The following is a 23,566-nucleotide window of genomic DNA, read 5'->3' on the forward strand; positions in this document are numbered from 1 at the left end:
GTCACTAATGCTTGCTTCAACTTTTCAAAGGATTCCTCACACTCATCAGTCCAATTAAACTTTACAAGAAGAGCATATAATGGTCTGGCTAGGACGGCGTACATGTAGATGAATCTACGGTAATAGCCACAATGTTCCATAAATGTTTGTACCCCTTTAGGGTTGATAGGCCAAGGTAATGAGACAATGACATCAATTTTATCCATATCTGTTGAAATCCCATTGCGAGAAACAATATGGCCCAAAATTTTCCCTTGTCTTATCATGAATTTGCACTTGTCAGGATTCAAGCATATACGATAAAGTTGACACTTTTGAAACACAAGTCTGAGGTGTTCTATATGATCATCACGCTCTTGTGAGTGAACACATAAATCATCCATGAAGATCTCAAGAAATTGCCTAAGGTACTCCTTGAATATATGACTCATTAACCGCTGAAAGGTTGCTGGTGTATTTGTTAGACCAAATGGCATAACACGATAGGCAAAGATGCCATCTTCAGTAGCAAAGGCTGTCTTGTGTTGATCCTTTGGATCAATTGACACTTGATTGTAACCGGAGAATCCATCCAAGAAACTATATGCCTTTTTCCCTGCAACTCGTTCCAGAACATGATCCGTGATTGGAAGTGGGTAATGATCACGCACAGTAGCTGCATTTACCTTCTTGAGGTTTACACATACTCAAAGTTTTTCATTTTTCTTGGGCACCACTACAATAGGGGAGACCCATTCAGTGTGTTCAATCTCATAGATAAATTCTGCCTCTAAGAGCTTGTCTATTTCTTCCTTTATCTTCCGTGCAAAATTTTCATTGTAAGTATAAGGACGTTGCTTGAAGGGCATTGCATCCTCTCGCAATGGAATTGTATGCTGACATATGCTTGGATCAACTCCGTTGAGGTCTTTATAACTCCAAGCAAAAACATTGCGATACTCCTTTATTGTTTGTATTAATAACTTCTCCTCATCTAAGGACAAGTCTGTGGCAATCCACACATAGCGAGGCTCTTCTCCTGGCTTAGCAATATCAATCTTTTTTGCATCTTCTGGACCATCGTATGAAACCCCTGGCATGCTTGGTGTTTGTCGCATGGGCTGTTGAAGAACAATCTTCCGATCCTGAAGAGTGTACTGTGTGAAGTTGGGGGGAACATTGAGACCCTGTTCTTGTCCACTTGAGTCTTCACTCATTGAAGACCATGCGGTTTTGAGCTTTCCTTTGCCATCTTGCATCGGATTTTTTTGTTCAACCGTTGTCTTTGCACTTCCGACACTCTCTTTTGAATCGGTTTTAGACTTGAGTTTTGGTTTTTGTTTCTTCGTTTTTTTACGATTTTTGCTAACAGTTTTTAGCTTTTCTCCTGCTTGGAATCCATCTGATCGTTTTACTTGGTCTTTGATACTATCTTGTGCTTGGACATAGTATAGATATCCGTTCTTTCCTGAGAAGTGAGGTGGTGGTCGAGAGTGTTCACTCTTAGACTCCTCCTTTTCTTTTTGTAGTCTTTGCACTTCCGACACTCTCTTTTGAATCGGTTTTAGAATTGAGTTTTGGTTTTTGTTTCTTCGTTTTTTTACGATTTTTGCTAACAGTTTTTAGCTTTTCTCCTGCTTGGAATCCATCTGATCGTTTTATTTGGTCTTTGATACTATCTTGTGCTTGGACATAGTATAGATATCCGTTCTTTCCTGAGAAGTGAGGTGGTGGTCGAGAGTGTTCACTCTTAGAATCCTCCTTTTCTTTTTGTAGTCTTTTCTTTTTGTAGTCTCTCACGTCGTTCCCTCTCATCTTGTTTACGGATTCTTTTATGGCTCTTACAGCATTTACTTGAACCTCCCTTCCTCTCAAGAGTAGGCGTGCCTTTCCTAACTCTTCCTCAGGGATTATCACATCATTATCAAAATCAGAGTCCCATCCATCTTCCTTATCAGCATCATTAGCAGATTCGAGTGTTAAATCCTCTACTGAGACTTCCTCGACATGCAGTGCTATTGTGGATGCATTCCTATAGTACAAATCATCTAGAAGGTCACGTGGTTTTACCATTCGTATAGGTATAATGTCATATCCATCTGAGTCATAGAATTGAATTGGCTTAGGTAAAGCACAGGTCGATAATGTTGCAAGGACATGACTCCATTCTAATAGATCAGTTAAGTGCTCAGGGAAGGGTTGTGGAATGTATGCCTCATCTGATACACTTCGATTACCCTTAAGTCTCTCAGTGTTGAAATCCCTACATGAGGCTCCACACATCCACAGATCTTCTCGCTCGTCTGACAATGTAACTCTTGAGCCCTCAGATGAAGCAGAATCAAACTCATCTATTGGAGACCTTGTTACATCACGATATGAGTGATTCCTTAGGTTGACTCTTGTGATGACAGAATCATGTCGGAGGTACAAATAATTGTATCCCCAATCTTGAATCATTTGAAATTGTTGCATGAATGGTCTACCCAATATCACTTCATAGTTTGGATGTTTTCCAAAATCCACTACTGCAAAGGTGTGCTTATATTCAATCCCACATGTGGTGACCAATATGTTCTCAAGCAGCCCAAGGGGATGTTCTAAGCTTCCATCTGCTAGCTGCAAGCGCATCCTGGTACTCCTAATAGCTAGTTTGCCCCACTTTTCCCAAATGGACCTTGTCACAATGCCCACTCTTGCACCACTATCAAGTATTGCAGTTGAAGCTACTTTTCGCACTTCTAATGGGAGGGTAGCATTTCCCTTATCGTCCTCACAAAATTTTCCTACTTTGTTGATAGGAACTGGCATAACATGCTTTGTCTCAGGGTGTATAGTACACTCATGGTGACCCTTTTGTAGCAATACCTGCTCTGACAAACATGTGGCAATATCATTCCACAACTCAGGTCGAATTTTTATCAAATCAAGCAAAGGTAAGGTACAAGCCACAGGTGCTGACAAAATAGCTTGCACGATACTCATATCCTTCTCCTTTGTCAACCTTTTATGCATGGAGGGTATCCTCAAGGTTTGAGAACAGTTCTCATATTCTCCCAGATATGATGGTAAGGTTTTCATTGTATGCTTACTTCTAGGAGAAACAATTGTTTGAACTTCCTCCTGGATGCTTGGGCGTCTAAAGTTGTTTTCCGTGCCCCTGGTAAAATCCACCTCAGAGAATGGAGGTGAACTAATAGAGGACATGTTCTCATTAACTTTCTCATGAACTGCTGCCCACATCTCATTTGCCATGTCCTCGTTAGCATCAATAACTTCATCATTTCATGGGAAGACAAGGCTAGGTGGTGGCAGAATACCTTCTTTCAATGGGGTGTCAATTGGTGCAGACCTCTCGCTATGAGCTTGTGAGATGAGCTCACTTCTCATTTCCCGACTTGATGACACTTCTGGTATGGTTTCTAATGTTGGCTTAAGAGAGGTTGGGCCCCGAGGAATAGGTTGTGGTGGTCCCTCAAGTATAGACTGAGCTTCCCTAATGAGTTGCTGATGTACAGCTAGATTGATCTTCTCCTCACGAGGGTTTGGGTATTCTTGAAGCTTCTTGGGTAGCTCAAATAAAGCTGCAATGCGACTTCTATGAGCATCAATGATGGCATCTAGAGTCTCATTCACCTTATCCACAAAAACAAAACCCCCAGAACTATCCTCTCAGTCGTACTAGCCTCATCTTGTTTAGCACTAGGCCCAGGTTGAGGTTGATGCTCCTCATGCACTTCTTGGGATGTAAGAGTTTGATCCTTCATGTTTTGTTTAGAGGCTTCTTGAGAACTAGTGGATGCACTTTTAGTTCGCTTGTTTTGGTTCTTTTTCTTCCTAGTGGTCTTTTTTCTATTGGAATGTAGGGTCTTGTCCACTAGATTTGCCTTTGCATCCCTAGTGTGAGGTGTCTCATCAGTCTGTATTTCGGCATTTCGTGTCTGTGATCTAGTCATGACTCTAAGTGGCACGACATCCTCATTCTCAAATGAAGGTGGTGATGGAACTGCCCCTACAAGGTTGAGTGAGACCTTTGGTTGAGAGGTGCCTTCCTCATGTGGTTTCAGCAGACAATCCTTTGGGAAGTGTTCTACACAACACCCTAGACAATATCTTTCAATTGGTGGAAACTGTTGTACTGTTGTATTGGATCGAGATGCTTCCCTTGAGCGATGTGGACTATCATGAGCCAATGGGGTTCTCCGCACTCATAACAGGGGCCCATTAGTTTGGCTTCTACTTTCCTTTGCTGCCATTGACCTGAGGGGCCTGGAGTCCTAGGTTGGTAGCCGCCTAGCAACATCACAGAATTTTGTTTCCCTGGCCAGTGCTTGGCTTGGGTATGCGGGACTTTCAAAGAGATTTTCTTTGGATAAATATGATGCATATTCCTCCTCCACATAGCCTGGGTTTACCAATTCTCTACACATATTTGAATTGTTGTAGTCAACAACCCTCACAGGAGCAATCCCAGGAGCAGGAGGTTGAGCACCAAGAATAGGTCGTGCTTGCTCTTGTGCCATCGGTGGCTTACGTTCAAAATTAGTATACTGTTGATACATTTGTGGAGCCACTCCACCCCTTGGCTGCTCACGCTCCTGTCTCATTCTTGCAATGCGAGTACATTCCTGTGTGGTATGGGTAAAGTTCCAAGCACAGGCTTGGCACCACTTCTTTGTGGGTTGGTTTGTGACTAGAGGAGAAAAGGTATTACATTCTTCAGTTTTATGGTTACCGCCACATGCTCCACAAAGATGAGGACCTGTAGGTAGTACACTCCTCATTCTCGTTGCTGCTGTTGTTGTAGCTGCATGGGTGGGCGATAGGTGTGTCCCAATCTCCTTAGTACTAGGTTAGCTATCTGGTCTGGATTTACTAGCGTGCTAGACACTTTGGTCATCACCCCATTGATCTCTAGGTTTCACCTCAGGGCCAGAACCATCTTGGAATTTGAAGTTATCGGTGAAATCCATAGCATCATGGCAACACTCATTGAAATTTGTATGCTTCTTTGCATAGAGATGTGTATGCAGTGTTGAATTTTTGAGTCCTTTTAAGAAGAGAGAAATTAATCGACTTTGGGCGGGCTTCTCATCTTCTGGGCAACGATTAATGTACTGCTTCATTCTATTTACACAGTCTCTAACACTCTCAGTCTCACCTTGCTTGAAAGAGTAGATGTGTGCTACCGTGTCATGTTGAATTCCCATCAAGGAAAAAGCAGCAATGAATCTCTCTTCCAGAACTCGTAAAGAAGATTTGTCTGAAGCCTCTAGTGCCTGAAACCAAGCAAGGGCCTTTCCCTCAAGAGTAAGTCCAAATCCTTCAATTTGAGTATGCTTGTCAGTCAGCTCGAACTGCTTGCCTAAATGCTGCTACATGGTCGTATGGATCTCCCGACCCTTTGTACTTCTTTACCAGTTTCTGAAGAGTTGATGGCCTTACTTGTCTTGAATACTCATCATAGGGCCAACGGCCTCTCACTCTCAGTGGGAATTGTTCCTCTCTTTGGTAAGATGGTCCACATGCATCCAAAATTGGTGTGGGCCCCCTATTACCAGCCTCACCAAACCCCTCCAAAGATCTTGTCACCTGCGTTTCAGGAGGTGCATTTATGGGAGGCCGAGTTGGCTCCCCTACCCTCCGATTGTTATAGTGAGAAAAATGTTGTTGTGGTGTGACCTGTGGTCGCACTTTTGGTGTAGGACAATATCTTGGTGCTAGAGTTGGGCTACTAGCAGTGGTCCACTTTGATATTGAGGGTCCCTCTCTAGTGAACTCTCGTAGGGGAGGAGCAACATTTTCTCCAAGAAAGGCTGTCTCTCCTGGTTTGGCTGTATCTGTTGAGAACACTTCCATGAATAATGGTTGTCCTTTCCACGTGAGCTCCCGAATCTCCTTCCAATCTAAGGTTCGGTATTCATTGGCCCATTTATCAATTATTCGGTTCATGTGTCCTGCAAGCTTCTCAACTACCACCACCAGTGCTAGAGGAAGATCAAGCTCTGGCAATCTAGTTGTGGCATAATATCCCTCTAACGAGTCCTTATAGACCTCTTGAAGTGGGTCATCCTGTAAGACCTTTGTCTCACTGGAATTTGTCGTACAAACTCCCATTAGTTCTCAGCCCCCTGATCCATTTTGCTCTTGCCTTTCCTATCCCTTTCCAAATTTAGATCTACAAGAAGTAAATCATCTATGGATGGTTTTGAGGACTGGGCATTGGATGGTCCAGGCATGTCCGGCTCAATGAGCCAGTCATCTCTAGACTCCCTTGCTTTGGAAAGCTTTGATAAGTCTAAAAACTCGGTTTTAGAGAGCTCCCCTAATTTGTCTACATTTTCTGGATGGTAGGTGACTTCGTAGCGAACACCATCTCCACCCATGTACATGTTACCCTGGTCATTGACTAGAGGTGCTCTATCAAGTTCTGAGAAAATGTCTGCGATCTTAACAAGATACCATTGTTGTGGATCCCTAAAGATCTCAGCTCCTTGAGCATTCGTGTAGACATATTGGAGTCTCACATTGAGTGTTAACCCCATGGTGTCGGCTTCAAATGGATTAAAAGATCTTGTGGGTGTCCTATTTGGGGCTAAGGGATGACTATTTGACGGCCCTAGATTGTCCATGGACAATGAACTAGTTGTTCTGGAGGAAAGGGTGTCGGATTGGGATTCGGAAAAGATTTCAGCAATATCTGCCAAATTTCCTACTGATTGGGTCCCACTTTCCTGCGTAGGTACTCTAGAAGGTGCCCTAGGCCCTATGGCAGAGTCTATAAGACGTCCCGATCGCAAGTGCATAAGGTCAAATTTTTTGGTTTTTTATGTGTTTTTTTCTTTTTTGTTTTGTTTTGTGTTTGTTTTTTTTGTTTTTTTATATTATAAATACATATATATATGTATATATATATATATATATATATATATATATATATATATACCCTACCAAACCACTAAATAATGCAAATTACTCTAATTATGTAAAAAATTACAGAAATGAAAAAAAAATGAAACATTACAGAATATGCAAAGAATATGGACCCTAAAAAAACAATTAATTTACAATTTTTTTTTTCTTTTCTTTTCTTTTTCTTTTTTTCTTTTTAAAAAAAAAAACTAATAAATTTCGTACTAATTACACAAAAATATGAATTACGCTAAACAAATACTAATTATGCATAAAATTACAAAAATTTAAAACAATGCAAATTACTCTATTTATGCAAAATTTTACAGAAATTTAAAAAATGAACTCAAAATACAAACACTATAATTGTTTTCTTGTTTTTTTATATTATTTTTTTAAAATTTTTTCTCTCCTTTTTTTTCTTCTTTTTTTTAAAAAAATATTTTTTAAATTGCTTTATTATTTTATTTTTTTAAAAAAAATACAAAAACATGAAAAACTAATAAAAAAATAAAAAAATAAAAAATAAAAAATAAAAAGAACCAACCTTATTAGCTCGAATCTTTCTGCGCCTCGCCGGATTCTTCGCCGGCATCTTCAATGCACCCACGGGTACCTTATCTTCTTCTCGGTCTCTCTGCAGTGGCCAGGCACCTCCACAGCTGCCCCACCTTCGCCTCCTCAGCCTGCTCTTTTTCTCGGACAACTCCTTCGACCAGCAGACGACAGCCACACGGTTCACCTTTTGTTTTGTTTGTTTTTTTTTTTTTTTTTAAATTCTTGTCGCCTCTCTCTGCAGCGGCCTTCTCCGCGTGGTCAGACCATCACCTTCTCTGCAGATTCACTCGTTTGCTGCAGTCTTCTTCGCCTGACTCAGCTGCCTCTCGCTGGTCAGCTCTACCGCCAGCTTCAACGCTACCTCCACAGTCGCCTCCTACAGGCTACTGCCCTTCGTCGCCTTCCACGCTTCTACTTAGACGCAGCCTCCACGCCTCCTGCTTCTACTGCCACGTTAGCTGCAGCCCCCACGCAACGACGACCTCTCCTCCGCCCTTCTACAGGCTACTGCGCTTCGCTGCCTTCCATGCTTCTACTTAGACGCAGCCTCCACGCCTCCCGCTTCTACTGCCACGTCAGCTGCTGCAGCCCCCACGCAACGACGACCTCTCCTCCGCCCTTCTACAGGCTACTGTGCGCCTACCACCACTGCTTATGGCCAACGGCCCTATGACCGCCACCTCCACACGCTTTCACAAACCTTCGCCCGGGGTGCTTCAGTCGCCTTCAACGGATGCAGCCGCCCTCCACACGTAGCTTCTGCCAGCCGTCGCCTGCTTGCACCTTCTACTGGCTGCAGCCCTCCTTCACGCAGCCTCCACGTCGACTCCACCTCTACGTCACCCAGCCGCCTCACACAGCTACTGCTGCGCCCGATGAAGACGCCCCCTCCCACAGCCACTTCGCCTGCTGCCACGCTTCAACGTATATATATATATATATATATTTTTTCTTTGCTGCGCCTCCACAGCTACTCACCTCCCACAGCTCACCTCCACTGCCTACCTCTTGGTCGCAGTGTGTTAGTTGATCAGTGAAAAAAGGTATGCCAAAAAATACAAAAACAGAAAGCACTTAAACCTAATTAATGGTGGGATTACTCAACCGCAATGGAGTTTTAATTTTTTTGCTTCTAATCAAAAAACAGAAAACACACAAGGCGCCCTTGAGATCACACACTCAATGCCCTTGCAAACTCTACTCTAATCTACCCTAATCCACGATTTTGCAATCAATGGAGCACTTAGTAAGAAGTAATGGTTAACACCCTTCACTAACTTAGGTGTGCGTCCCCGGCACAGCGGCGCCATTGTTTGGGACATCATAGCATAGCGGAGACTACACTCCAACCCACACACTTTGTCAATCCGTGAATGCAACCCGGTTAGCGCATAGAGGCTATCCCGAATGGGAGAAGATTAGTTAACCACACACTAATGACTTCTAATCCTACTCAATCCTTATTCAACAATCAAGCAATCAATCGTTGATTCCTTCTCAATCTAACATAATCAACGCATCAAGATTAGGCTACACTTAAGCACAAAAATGCAACTTATGCAAAGAATCTAACATGCAAGAGCTATCACATAAGCCTCAACTACACATCATTTCATGCACAAGCTTCATCACATGCACTCTACAATTCACAAATCAGATTTTAGCATCAAAACATCATTACGAAATCTAGATTAGCAAGTGTGTAGACCGCAACCTCAAATCATTGAATACGTAGAGAGTAGAGAGTACAAGATTGAAGCAAGAATGGAGATGGAGAGCCTTGGGAGAGCACGTGAGAAGGAGCTATGGAGCAAGCTCTCTCTATGAGCCTCTCAACCCAATGACCAAAAGTCCCCCTTAGCTCTCAAATGAGCCACTTTTTATACAAAAACTCTAAAACTCCCAAAAGTTTCCATGTGGGATTATTGTCAAGCCCACTCCCACATTCATCTACAACTTGGAACTCTTTACAAGAGCCCTAAGTGTCTTTTTTGTTGCATCCTTGCATTGATCTTCACTTGTCACGCAACATCCATCCACATCCATCCACATCATCCATACATCCATTCACGTCAATCCACATTATCCACACATCAACCCACATCATCCATACATCCATCCACATCATCCACATCAATCCACATCATCGATACATCCATCCACATCAATCCACATCATCCACAGATCCATTCATGTCAATCCACATTACCCACACATCAATCCACATCATCCACAGATCCATTCATGTCAATCCACATTACCCACACATCAATCCACATCATCCATACATCCATTCACATCAATCCACATTATCCACACATCAACCACATCAATCCACATTCATTTCATAAGTATTCCCATTCTCATCTTTTTCTATCTCATCACTTATTTCCTCATTTATCCTCATCAGATCTAATCACATCTTTTTCTATCTCATCACTTATTTCCTCATTTATCCTCATCAGATCTCATCCACTTGCATCTACCCATACATCTCATCACTTCAAATACATTAATATCTATCAAGTTTACATCGCATCTTATCACATCCATTTCACATCACATCTCATTCATTCACAACTCCCGATTCGCATGCTAACACATTCATTCACGTCCCTTATTGTTCATTCACATCCCGATTCACATCACATCACATCCATTCACATCCCTTATCATTCATTCACATCCCGATTCACATGCTATCACATTCATTCACATCCTATATCATTCATTCACATCCCGATTCACATGCTAAAACATTCATTCACATCCTATACCATTGATTTACATCCTAATTCAAATACAACACATCCATTCACATCCCTTATCATTCATTCACATCGCCATTCACTTGCTATCACATTCATTCACATCCTATATCATTCATTCATATCCCGATTCACATGCTAACACATTCATTCACATCCTATATCATTCATTTACATTCTGATTCACATGACATGACATCTCATCTATTCATTCACATTTATCTGATTCACATCACATCACATCCATTCACATACCTTATCATTCATTCACATCCCGATTCACAGCCTATATCATTCATTTACATCCTGATTCACATGACATCACATCTCATCTATTCATTCACATTTATCTGATTCACATCACATCACATCCATTCACATCCCTTATCATTCATTCACATCCTGATTCACATGCTAACACATTCACTCACATCCTATATCATTCATTTACATCCTGATTCACATGATATCACATCTCATCTATTCATTCTTATTTATCTGATTCACATCACATCACATCCATTCACATCCCTTATCATTCATTCACATCCTATATCATTCATTTACATCCTCATTCACATGACATCACATCTCTTCTATTCATTTACATTTATTTGATTCACATCACATCACATCCATTCACATCCCTTATCATTCATTCACATCCCGATTCACATGCTAACACATTCATTCACATCCTATATCATTCATTTACACCCTGATTCACATGCTAACACATTCATTCACATCCTATATCATCCATTTACATCTTGATTCACATGCTAACACATTCATTCACATCCTATATCATTCATTTACATCCTGATTCACATGACATCACATCTCATCTATTCATTCACATTTATCTGATTCATATTTATTTATAGAATGTAAGAGAATTCTTATTTTTGATATAATTCACATTTATCAGATTCATATTTATTTATAGAATGTAAGAGAATTCTTATTTTTGATATAAAGATTCTTTACGCATCTATTTATGCATAAGAACAACTTCAGTGGAAAATAACACTTTTATAAAAATCCGTTTATGCATCTATTTATGCATAAATTCAATTTTAAGGAGATTAACACTTTCGAAATAAAAATAAATCTTTTATGCATCTTTCTATGCATAAAATCAAAATTGATGAGAATAACTCTTTTGAAATAAAAAGAAATTTCTTTATGCATCTTTCTATGCATAAAATCAAAATTGATGAGAATAGCTTTTTTGAAATAAAAATAAATTTCTTTATGCATCTTTCTATGCATAAAATCAAAATTGATGAGAGTAAATCTTTTGAAATAAAAATAAATTTTTTTATGCATCTTTCTATGCATAAAATCGAAATTGATGAGAATAACTCTTTTGAAATAAAAATAAATTCCTTTATGCATCTTTCTATGCATAAAATCAAAATTTGATGAAAGCAATGCTTTTATAATAAACTTTTTTAATGCATCTATTTATGCATAAATTTAATTTTAATGAAAGTAACACTTTTATAATAAGAAAAATCTTTTATGCGTCTATTTATGCATGCAAATCAATTTTGATGAAGGTAACACTTTTATGATCAAAATATTCCCAATATGCATCTTTCTCTGTATAGAAATTAATTCTAATGAAAAGAACACTGTTAATAAAAATATTTTTAATATGCATTTTTCTATGCATAGAATAAAAATAACACTTTTAGAATACACAAGCGGTGGGGATTACTCTTTTTGAATAAGGAAAAGATAGAACTTACTTCATCAAATTTAAGAAAATTTTGCCATAACCTCCCTTGTATGGTTGACCATTTTTTAAATTTTTCACTCTAAAATTCACTAGAAATTATCCAAGATGATTTAAATCATTCTAATCTAATCAATTTCCACTTTATTAAGAGTAAACAATATGAAAAGTTTAATTCCATCAATTTGATTACACATCTAGGATAAAAAAAGGCAAAATTCAATGATGAAGAGAAGGCGGAAAGCCTTTCCAACAAGGAGTAACATCCATTTTTATTTTAAAGAAAACAAAAATAAAAAAACCATAAAATAGAATAAGAAAAAGTAGAATTTCTAACTTACTAGGAGTTTTGTGAGCTTTTCTTTGGCTTGATGGTTTGAGGGATCTACTCTTGTTTGCAACAAGAGTGGCCACCAATTCTTTTGAAGAGGAAATGGTTAAAAACAAATGAATTCACTATTTTTGGCTCTAGGAAGGAGTAGAGTAACAGTGTATAAAACACTATTAACCATTTACAAAGGGAGAGGCTTCCTTTATAGGAAAAAGTGAGCCTCTAACCAAGCAAATCGGTTCTAGAATTTTTCAGATCAGTTTGGTCAATTTTTGACCATTTTTAGGTCAGTTTAGCTTACTTTTTGGATCTAGTTGAAGCAGGAGAGAGGAGAGATGAAAATATCTCATTATTTGTGAGTTTAAAACTCAACCACACATGTGAAAAAGGTGCCTCCTTCATGAGGAGAATTCCCCACACTGAGGTATCAAAATGCATCATTTGTTCTAAATATCTCTTCTCTTTATAACTAATAACCTTGTCCTTAGTCAACTCTTCATCTTATGTGAGCATTTACTCATTTTTGGGGGATTTTCTTTCATTCTTCCATTTATCTCCTTCCTACATTTGGATTAATCTAATTGGTCCATAGGAACCTTTATTCAAAAATTTTAGAAAATCTGGACCCTTAGGCTAAGGTCCTTTTACCTGATTTCACTTTATTCCAATTGCACATTGGAAATTTCTCTTTGAATATCTGTTTCAAGGGAAACCATTTTAGACACTAGGAGGATTTTTATATCCAAAAATATCTCAATTTTAAATTACCTCTCTCTAGATATTTTCTCTCTCTAGGCCAAAACAGGATAAAACAAGATCTTTCTTTTATTTCAGAGAGGGGAATAATTATAAGATGAGAAGGGGAGGTTCTTACACCTGCACACCTCAAAAGCTAGAGGGAGGAATCTTACATCCTATCCCACTTAAAAAACGTGAGATGTCCTCATCTCGCAAAATTAGAGGAGAACTCTTTTCCTTAAGATCAAACTGATTCTGGGGTTCCTTATAGTCTGGTGAATCCAAATTAACTCGTGAGTTCTCAACCAGAATCTAAAATCATGTCAACCACATTCGAATTTATCGTGTGGATAGTATTAATGCTTATAATTTCAAGTCTTAGATTTACTCGTATATAGTGCCAATAAAGCGCTGCAGTTATACCCTCGCTATATACAGGTAGTCATGGACCTTGGAACTATAAGGTAAATACCATCATGTCTAGGCCTCAAGCAAGTCAGGGATTCCATACAATTGCGGTACTTCCATCTAAAGACCCAATTACCAATTTACAAATTTTAGTTTGAATATCAAATTGTATGAATTTTATCACACAATTACAACCTTTTACTGCTTCTTCATAAATTTTTGACATTTTTGGCTTCTTGGTTGATCCTCATTAGCCAATTCGCTCTGATACCAGCTGTGAGGTCCTTATCCCCACCGCGCAACGAATTCAATGGTGCTAACAGTGGAAGTAGCACTTCTTGTGCGGTAGGCAGGGTCCCACACTCGGGGCCTCACCCACCACGGATATCTGGACAAGAGACTAATCCATCGGTTCTTCCAAAAACGAACCCGAGAAAACTTTCCTTGCCTGAAAAGCACGGGCGATTCCTCCAGGATAACTTTTCTCTAACGTAGTGAAAAGCCTTAACTAACTGAACTGATCTGACCAAACTCGTAAGTCCCATAGTCAGATTAGGGAAAGAATTGTACTTGGATCATAGAGACCAACGCTATTTTCTTCATTGAGAGGCAGAGCTGTTGATTCTTTTCCATAGAATAATTTTTGTCCGGGATTTACTTAATCTATCGAACCAGAATAGAATTGAGTCTCAATTTAGGGATCCATCAGTCTAGCCTAACCCCATCCAGTCCTATGGGTTAGCCAACCACCCAACCACTGTAGTGATAGGATCCAATTAGGAATTTGGTTAGGTTGTCCCATGTACCAGGGAAAAGAGTTCCCAGGCCCTCTAACCGGATATTCATGCAAAATTAAAACTAGTCACACCACTTACACACCCAATATGAAATGGCCTTTTTCACAGATTCAAGAGTCTTTGAAACAATCATTTAATGAAACCATAGTGTCACTGATCATAATCCTCTAATTATCAATTTGAATCCTTATTTTCAAACATTCCTTCATCGGTGTACCTATGGCATCATTTGGCAACCAGAACGCTCACCCCCTATCCACTCAGGGGACTTTTCGTAGCTCATAGTAACCGGCAAGTATTCACTTTAACAAAAAATGGAGTCTTCGTTGAAGATCAACAAGATCAACCAACAGATCCATATAAAAGAGCCATGGACTCATCCGTTGAGGACCAGCAAGGTCAATCAACCAGATCCATGTCCGAATTCAGAAAACAACTCTTTCTCCTTGTTCCAATATCTTCCCCGACGTACGTGTGGGTATCTGTGGTGACCGAGAGCCCGAGCACCGTATGGTCAGCACCCTCTAGGATCCTTTGTAGGTCACCTAGCGTTTCACTCATAGGCTCCTTCCTTGGTCCAACATCCACTGCACCGAAAGCTCACCATTTAAATCAAACCGAGGCTGGTCAAGACCACGGCCGCGACCTTGCTACGGGAGACGTCTTCCGTTGACTCTCGGTCAGCAGTTGCAACTACAGATAGGTCTCCATGACCTCATTCATAAGATGGTCAAAATGCTTCCCCAATATTCTTGATATAAAACAGTCATTTAAAAATAGATTTCATATACAATTACAGTTCCAACAATATTTCCATCTTTTCATATCACTCCACATCCTTTCTCATTAGTCCCCACATCATCCACACATTAATCCATATCATCCGTACATCCACACATCCATCCACATCCATCCACATCATTCATACATCCATTCACGTCAATCCACATTATCCATCCACATCAACCCACATCATCCATACATCTATCCACATCATCCATACATCCATTTACATCAACCCACATCATCCATACATCCATACATCCATCCACATTAATCCACATCATCGATACATCCATCCACATCAATCCACATTATCCACACATCAATCCACATCATCCATACATCAATTCATGTCAATCCACATTACCCACACATCAATCCACATCATCCATACATCCATTCACATCAATCCACATTCATTTCATAAGTATTCCCATTCTCATCTAATCACATCTTTTTTTATCTCATCACTTATTTCCTCATTTAACCTCATCAGATCTAATCACATCTTTTTCTATCTCATCACTTATCCTCATCAGATCTCATCCACTTGTATCTACCTATACATCACATCACTTCACATACATTAACATCTATCTAGTTTACATCGCATCTTATCACATCCATTTCACATCACATCTCATTCATTCACAACTCCCGATTTGCATGCTAACACATTCATTCACGTCCCTTATCGTTCATTCACATCCCGATTCACATCACATCACATCCATTCACATCCCTTATCATTCATTCACATTCTGATTCACATGCTATCACATTCACATCCCGATTCACATGCTATCACATTCATTCACATCCCGATTCATATGCTAACACATTCATTCACATCCTATATCATTCATTCACATCCCGATTCACATGCTAAAACATTCATTCACATCCTATACCATTGATTTACATCCTAATTCACATAACATCACATCCATTCACATCCCTTATCATTCATTCACATCGCCATTCACTTGCTATCACATTCATTCACATCCTATATCATTCATTCACATCCCGATTCACAATCTAACACATTCATTCACATCCTATATCATTCATTTACATCCTGATTCACATGACATGACATCTCATCTATTCATTCATATTTATCTGATTCACATCACATCACATCCATTCACATACCTTATCATTCATTCACATCCCGATTCACAGCCTATATCATTCATTTACATCCTGATTCACATGACATCACATCTCATCTATTCATTCACATTTATCTGATTCACATCACATCACATCCATTCACATCCCTTATCATTCATTCACATCCCGATTCACATGCTAACACATTCACTCACATCCTATATCATTCATTTACATCCTGATTCACATGACATTACATCACATCTATTCATTCTTATTTATCTGATTCACATCACATCACATCCATTCACATCCCTTATCATTCATTCACATCTCGATTCACATGCTAGCACATTCATTCACATCCTATATCATTCATTTACATCCTCATTCACATGACATCATATCTCATCTATTCATTCACATTTATTTGATTCACATCACATCACATCCATTCACATCCCTTATCATTCATTCACATCCCGATTCACATGCTAACACATTCATTCACATCCTATATCATTCATTTATACCTCGATTCACATGCTAACACATTCATTCACATCCTATATCATTCATTTACACCCTGATTCACATGCTAACACATTCATTCACATCCTATATCATTCATTTACATCCTGATTCACATGACATCACATCTCATCTATTCATTCACATTTATCTGATTCACATTTATTTATAGAATGTAAGAGAAATTTTCTTATTTTTGATATAAAGATTCTTTACGCATCTATTTATGCATAAGAACAACTTCAGTGGGAAATAACACTTTTATAAAAATCCGTTTATGCATCTATTTATGCATAAATTCAATTTTAAGGAGAATAACACTTTCGAAATAAAAATAAATCTTTTATGCATCTTTCTATGCATAAAATCAAAATTGATGAGAATAACTCTTTTGAAATAAAAAGAAATTTCTTTATGCATCTTTCTATGTATAAAATCAAAATTGATGAGAGTAACTCTTTTGAAATAAAAATAATTTTCTTTATGCATCTTTTTATGCATAAAATCAAAATTGATGAGAATAACTCTTTTGAAATAAAAATAAATTCCTTCACGCATCTTTCTATGCATAAATTCAAAATTTGATGAAAGTAACAATTTTTTAATAATTTTTTTAATGCATCTATTTATGCATAAATTTAATTTTAATGAAAGTAACACTTTTATAATAAGAAAAATCTTTTATGCGTCTATTTATGCATAAAAATCAATTTTGATGATGAAGGTAACACTTTTATGATCAAAATATTCCCAATATGCATCTTTCTCTACATAGAAATTAATTCTAATGAAAAGAACACTTTTAATAAAAATATTTTTAATATGCATTTTTCTATGCATAGAATAAAAATAACACTTTTAGAATACACAAGCGGTGGGGATTACTCTTTTTGAATAAGGAAAAGATAAAACTTACTTCACCAAATTTAAGAAAATTTTACCATAACCTCCTTTGTATGGCTGATCATTTTTCAATTTTTTCACTCTAAAATTTACTAGAAATTATCCAAGCTGATTTAAATCATTCTAATCTAATCAATTTCCACTTTATTAAGAGTAAACAATATGAAAAGTTTAATTCCATCAATTTGATTACACATCTACGATAAAAAAAAGGTAAAATTCAATAATGAAGAGAAGGCGGAAAGCCTTTCCAACAAGGAATAACATCCATTTTTATTTTAAAGAAAGCAAAAATCAAAAAACCATAAAATAGAATAAGAAAAAGTAGAATTTCTAACTTACTAGGAGTTTTGTGAGCTTTCCTTTGGCTTGATGGTTTGAGGGATCTACTCTTGTTTGCAACAAGGGTGGCCACCAATTCTTTTGAAGAGGAAATGGTAAAAAACAAATGAATTCACTATTTTTGGCTCTAGGAAGGAGTAGAGTAACAGTGTATAAAACACTATTAACCATTTACAAAGGGGGGAGGCTTTCTTTATAGGAAAAAGTGAGCCTCTAACCAAGCAAATCGGTTCTAGAATTTTTCAGATCAGTTTGGTCAATTTTTGACCATTTTTAGGTCAGTTTAGCTTACTTTTTGGATCTAGTTGAAGCAGGAGAGAGGAGAGATGAAAATATCTCATTATTTGTGAGTTTAAAACTTAACCACACATGTGAAATAGGCGCCTCCTTCATGAGGAGAATTCCCCACACTGAGGTATCAAAATGCATCATTTCTTCTAAATATCTCTTCTCTTTATAACTAATAACCTTGTCCTTAGTCAACTCTTCATCTTATGTGAGCATTTACTCATTTTTGGGGGGATTTTCTTTTATTCTTCCATTTATCTCCTTCCTACATTTGGATTAATCTAATTGGTCCATAGGAACCTTTATTCAAAAATTTTAGAAAATCTGGACACTTAGGCTAAGGTCCTTTTGACCTGATTTCACTTTATTCCAATTGCACATTGGAAATTTCTCTTTGAATATCTGTTTCAAGGGAAACCATTTTAGACACTAGGAGGATTTTTATATCCAAAAATATCTCAATTTTGAATTACCTCCCTCTAGACATTTTCTCTGGTACAATGTCTACCAGGATTAATGTATTTAATTAGCTGTGTGCACTTGTATGCTATAATCAAAATTAATGTGCTTAATAGGCTGTGTGTAGTGATGACTAATATTATTTTGGATGAAGGTAATGATTGAGTGACTGATTAAGTGTTAATGATGTGCTGGACCACTATGAGATATTTTGGAAGACATGTGAACACCTTTTATGGTTTCATATTTTGTTATCAATATTTTGTAAGGCTAAGGCCTCATACGTTTGTACATACCAAATAGTATTTTATGCCCAAGACTTTATATCATTGCTTGCTATATTTTTGTAGAGCTGGCATGCTCATAAACTCAAAAGCACTTGTGCTTCCAATAGGCCTAAAATTACACAAAAATAACCAACAAAAGTTCTAAAAATTCCCCATAGCTCTTGCGACAAATTGGCCATGTTATAGACCACTTACACATGTTGGGTTAAATTCAAGTAACTATTTTTCATTATTTCTTTTTAAGCCTTACATATTTGTAACTTTATTTTTACCAAAATATTTAGTACATAATCGCAATGACTCTTCCGTCGCCTCACAATCTATGACAACCATTTGAACTTCTACAATTCATGGCAGAATGTATGTGACTCGCTTATATATCTGCATGTAATGCACACTTATTCAAGGTATTGTTACACATCTTTAACGACAAACCTGAAGACAAATGGTCAAAGATCTGGACGAACAATCATGAAGCATGTTTTGTCATAATCGCCATTGGAAACACTCACATATTTCATCCTAATATTCAATTTTGTCAAGTCATGGAACAACATGGAATCATTCACGGATACAGAATCAAAGACGACACCACCATAGCCCATGAACCCTTTTTTTCTCACTTACATTTCCTTCAATCTCACTTACCCCCCCCCCCTAAAAAGATATTTATCGCGATGCATACACATGTCTTTCGAAGATTATAGAATCATACTTTATTTTGTAGCACATCAACCACACATTTGAGATAACTCTTTTACTCCAATTTTCTTTTCGCATATCATTATAGCATCAAACTAATTCATAACACTTATACATTCTTTTCTTGAATACATTTTTGAATTATTAACCTTTTTTTTAGAACTTTCAACAACAATAATAAGCAAAGGTAATATTTACCATTAGATATTTAATCAAGTATAAAGGCCACCCCATCAAAGATTCTTAATGGCTACCTGATCATGCCCTCACCACCTATCCATCCTTGATTCCATCTTATGTTCATACTAGCCCATGATGATTAGTTACACTACTACAAGATGACTCATTTTCTATACTTGGTATTTGATGATTTACGCGCCGTCGATATGTGCATCGATATAAACATCAAAATGAGCGTCGAAATGAATGTTGGAATAAGCGTCGAGATAGGTATCGAAATTTGAAATTTTCTTATTTTTAATTTCTTAAAAATTTGATTGTGCAAAAAAAGAAAACATTTACAAAAACCAAGTATTTCTTAGTAAATAACATTCAGATAAAATGTTATAGCTCATCATCAACTCTCTCATCCTCAGCTAGATCCATGGCTCCAAATACATCTATTTCTAGAAATACCTCTCCATTTGCGTCTTCATCAATAGGTGTAGCCTCCGAATCATCCTCTTCTATTTCAAGCATTAGAGGTGGTTGTGTTGAAAGTTATTCTTCGTTCTCTTCTTTGAATTCTGGATTAGTTATTTTGTTTGCTTCTGGTTCAAGTGCTAGTAATCGTTGAATTACTATACCATCATTTGATCCTTCTTCTAGTTGTTTAACTCGATCAATATCTATTTCTTGTGCTTCTTGAGTGGGTTCCTCAACCTCTACTTCATCTGAAATTTTCATATCTTCAAATATTGTTTACTTTGTGGATCGATTTGGATTACAAACAACCACGTATGATCTCTCGGGTCCACCTTGAAGACAACCTACTGATAATTCGCTGGTAGCACAAATGTGTCCCTTTGGTTTGTCCATATCTTTGTGGATTCTACTTGAATAAATCCGCTCTTATCTCTGTGCATGGTTGCTTGTGGTCCTTAAGTCACTACCTTGAACCACTTCACATAAAAAATGAACATAGAAAACTTTTTGAACCCAGTTCCTTGATAACGTCTCGTATCGTTCCACAGTAATCAAGCATGCCAACTTCACAACTTAGATCACTTGCACTAGAATGACTTTCTTGCATGAAATTTGTGTTGACACTACAATCAAATGTTGTTCTCTTCTTATCTATTTGCTCCACTCAAAAGAGACGACCGCATGACCAAAGTGCACCAATTTGTGATATTTCAAGCAAAAGAAGATTATGAAATTGTATCAAGAACAAAAACTTATACAAGACTATGTCTTACGGTTTCTTGTGTACATATAAAAACTCACTTACATGGTAATCACAACCATATGCAAGCTCCTCCTCCTCCTCGTTGCTTATAACCTCCCCACTCTGTTTTTCTTGTTGCATGATTTGCTGAAGACATCTACTAGAAGGAAATTCTAGAAGTTGAGAAAATGAATCTAGGTATGGCAATGCTCTAGTTGTTCGACTCTTTCTAAAATTCAAACGATCTCGGTCTCTTTCCTTCTTTGCGACCCTATATCTCTCGATCAATTTCTGCATAGCACTTAAGTTGAGGATGCAAAATTTATTAATCTTCTCTCGCAATGCCATATCCATTATTCTCTAAAGCCCTTGTCCCCTTGAGGATCTTCCCCAACAAGCTGATCATCCTCTTCTTGTGTAAGACCGTATTAGGTATTATGGGAGAAATCCCGCATTATGGGAATTTTGAAATTGATAGGTTCCATGTATTATGGGAATTTCCCACTTAATGTGGGAAAAGTTATAATGGAATTTCTTAATATAGAACGGAGGAAGGTAGTGTTGATAATCACCATTCAAACCAAAAAAGTGGTACTATTAGTATTTGTGCATAAACATATTTGAAAGGAGTAACTGTTTGATAAACATGTAGGAAGGTGGTGTTGATAAACACCATTAATAAGAAAGTGGTATTTATTTCTTTGCTAGGACCTGGCAGCACACCAAGTGAGTTGTACACTGCACAAAATTTATGAAACAATTGAACAAATAAGATAGAAACATTTTTATATCAAAAAAATGTAGGAGGCACAAAGAAAAATTTCATTCAATAAGTGAAAATAAAAAATAAAGAAGGTACCAAAGTACATCTCTTTTGGATATTAGAGTTATAACCTAAAAATCCACATTGTCAATATTGAATCTACAAATGCTACTCCTCATTGAAGGAACCATCAATATGAGCTTCATCCTCACAAGCCAAGCCTAAGCATGCTTTTGCTTTACGGGCTTCCTTTTCTGGTATCTTGATTCTTTTGTATGGTGGTGGATTCCTTGGTCTCCACGACCAAAGAATTGCATCAGCATTTTCCCATACTTGTTGTTCTGCCTCATTAATTTGCCAATATACCTTCCAACAATCAGCATAAGCTCAGCATAAGCTTGAGTATCTGTCAAACCTTTCTTCCTTGCACAAGGTCCCCAATATTGAATCAAGAGTTTCTTGTAAGTTGGTGATGTAGGCTCATCATCCATATTTGATTCAGCCATAGCAAGCCAAACTGGATAGATGTTTGTGTCATCTGGGTGCAGCATGACAAAGTATCCTTGCTGAACATGTAGCATAGGGTTAAATGCCTCCCTTGGTTTATCCCGTGCATGCCCACAATAATGATCATTATGTTCTTCAATACCTAAGAATCTTTGTGCCTGCAATTGTTCAACATTCATATCATCTAATTGATGGGACCCTTTAGATTTTGGCCAAAAATCTGTGTACTTTCTTGCCTCTGATTGTATAATTGGTTTTCCAAGCTCTTCGACGATTACATTACTCCAATAATCTATCATCACGAGCCTATAATATCTTGGCACAAATGAACCATTACTTAGATTCTGCCAAAATTTTATGTAACCCTTCAATCCTGATATTACTTCTACATGCATCTTTATATGCTCGGCCATTGGTAGTAGAGGTGGATCTCCTTTTGGTAACCTTGGTTTACCTTCACTGTCTATCTTCCAAAGACGGATACTTCCACTCCAATTACAAATAGCTACATGTGCCTTAAATTGCATTACCGGTGTGTCTCCTTCCATGAAGAACCTGAATAGAAGTGGTTTCGAGTGACTTATAAGTGCTTCTTGCCCATCACAAATGTCACCATCACAATATGCCTTGAAGTCAGGGGACCTCTGTAAGCAAGAAGGGAGTTGGAGAAGAAGTTGAGCTGGTTCTTAAAGTATCCATCAAATGTGGTAAAGTAAAGGTTTGCCCCACTCTTAATTTCTCTGAAAACCTGCTAAACATGGCATCTATATCCTCATGTGTATGTCCGACCATTAGAAATCTCAACTGTACAGTTTTGAAAGCACCCCGTGCAACAAGCAATGACAAATAGGCAAATAAGTACCGATTTTTATTTTCTCCAGCACAATTATCTAACTGTAGCAACAAGTTTTTTGGCAACTTGCGAAACGAGGAAACCCAATTCATTGTGTCTCCCTGATTTATACATGGTTCAACAATGGGATCTTTACCATCACTCATATTGTGGTTGTCTAAAGCTGTCCTTGAATAAAGTGTCCATAATGACCTTCTACATGTCCATGAGTGATCATACCAATCAATGCAATTGGTAAATTATATCCCGAATCCACACCCTTGGGAAGGACCCGTAGTCTGGGAATGGCTGTTTTCTTTTGATCCATCTTGTCATGGATGATGCATACATACTTTTGTGGTTGGGTTTCTGAAAATATGCGCCATGCATAGTATAAGCTCCTGCAACTTTGTTGTTGTTGCATGTGA

Source organism: Cibotium barometz, chromosome 12, assembly GCF_041138505.1.
Source record: "Cibotium barometz isolate CiBa-2024 chromosome 12, ASM4113850v1, whole genome shotgun sequence".
Classification (NCBI taxonomy): domain Eukaryota; kingdom Viridiplantae; phylum Streptophyta; class Polypodiopsida; order Cyatheales; family Cibotiaceae; genus Cibotium; species Cibotium barometz.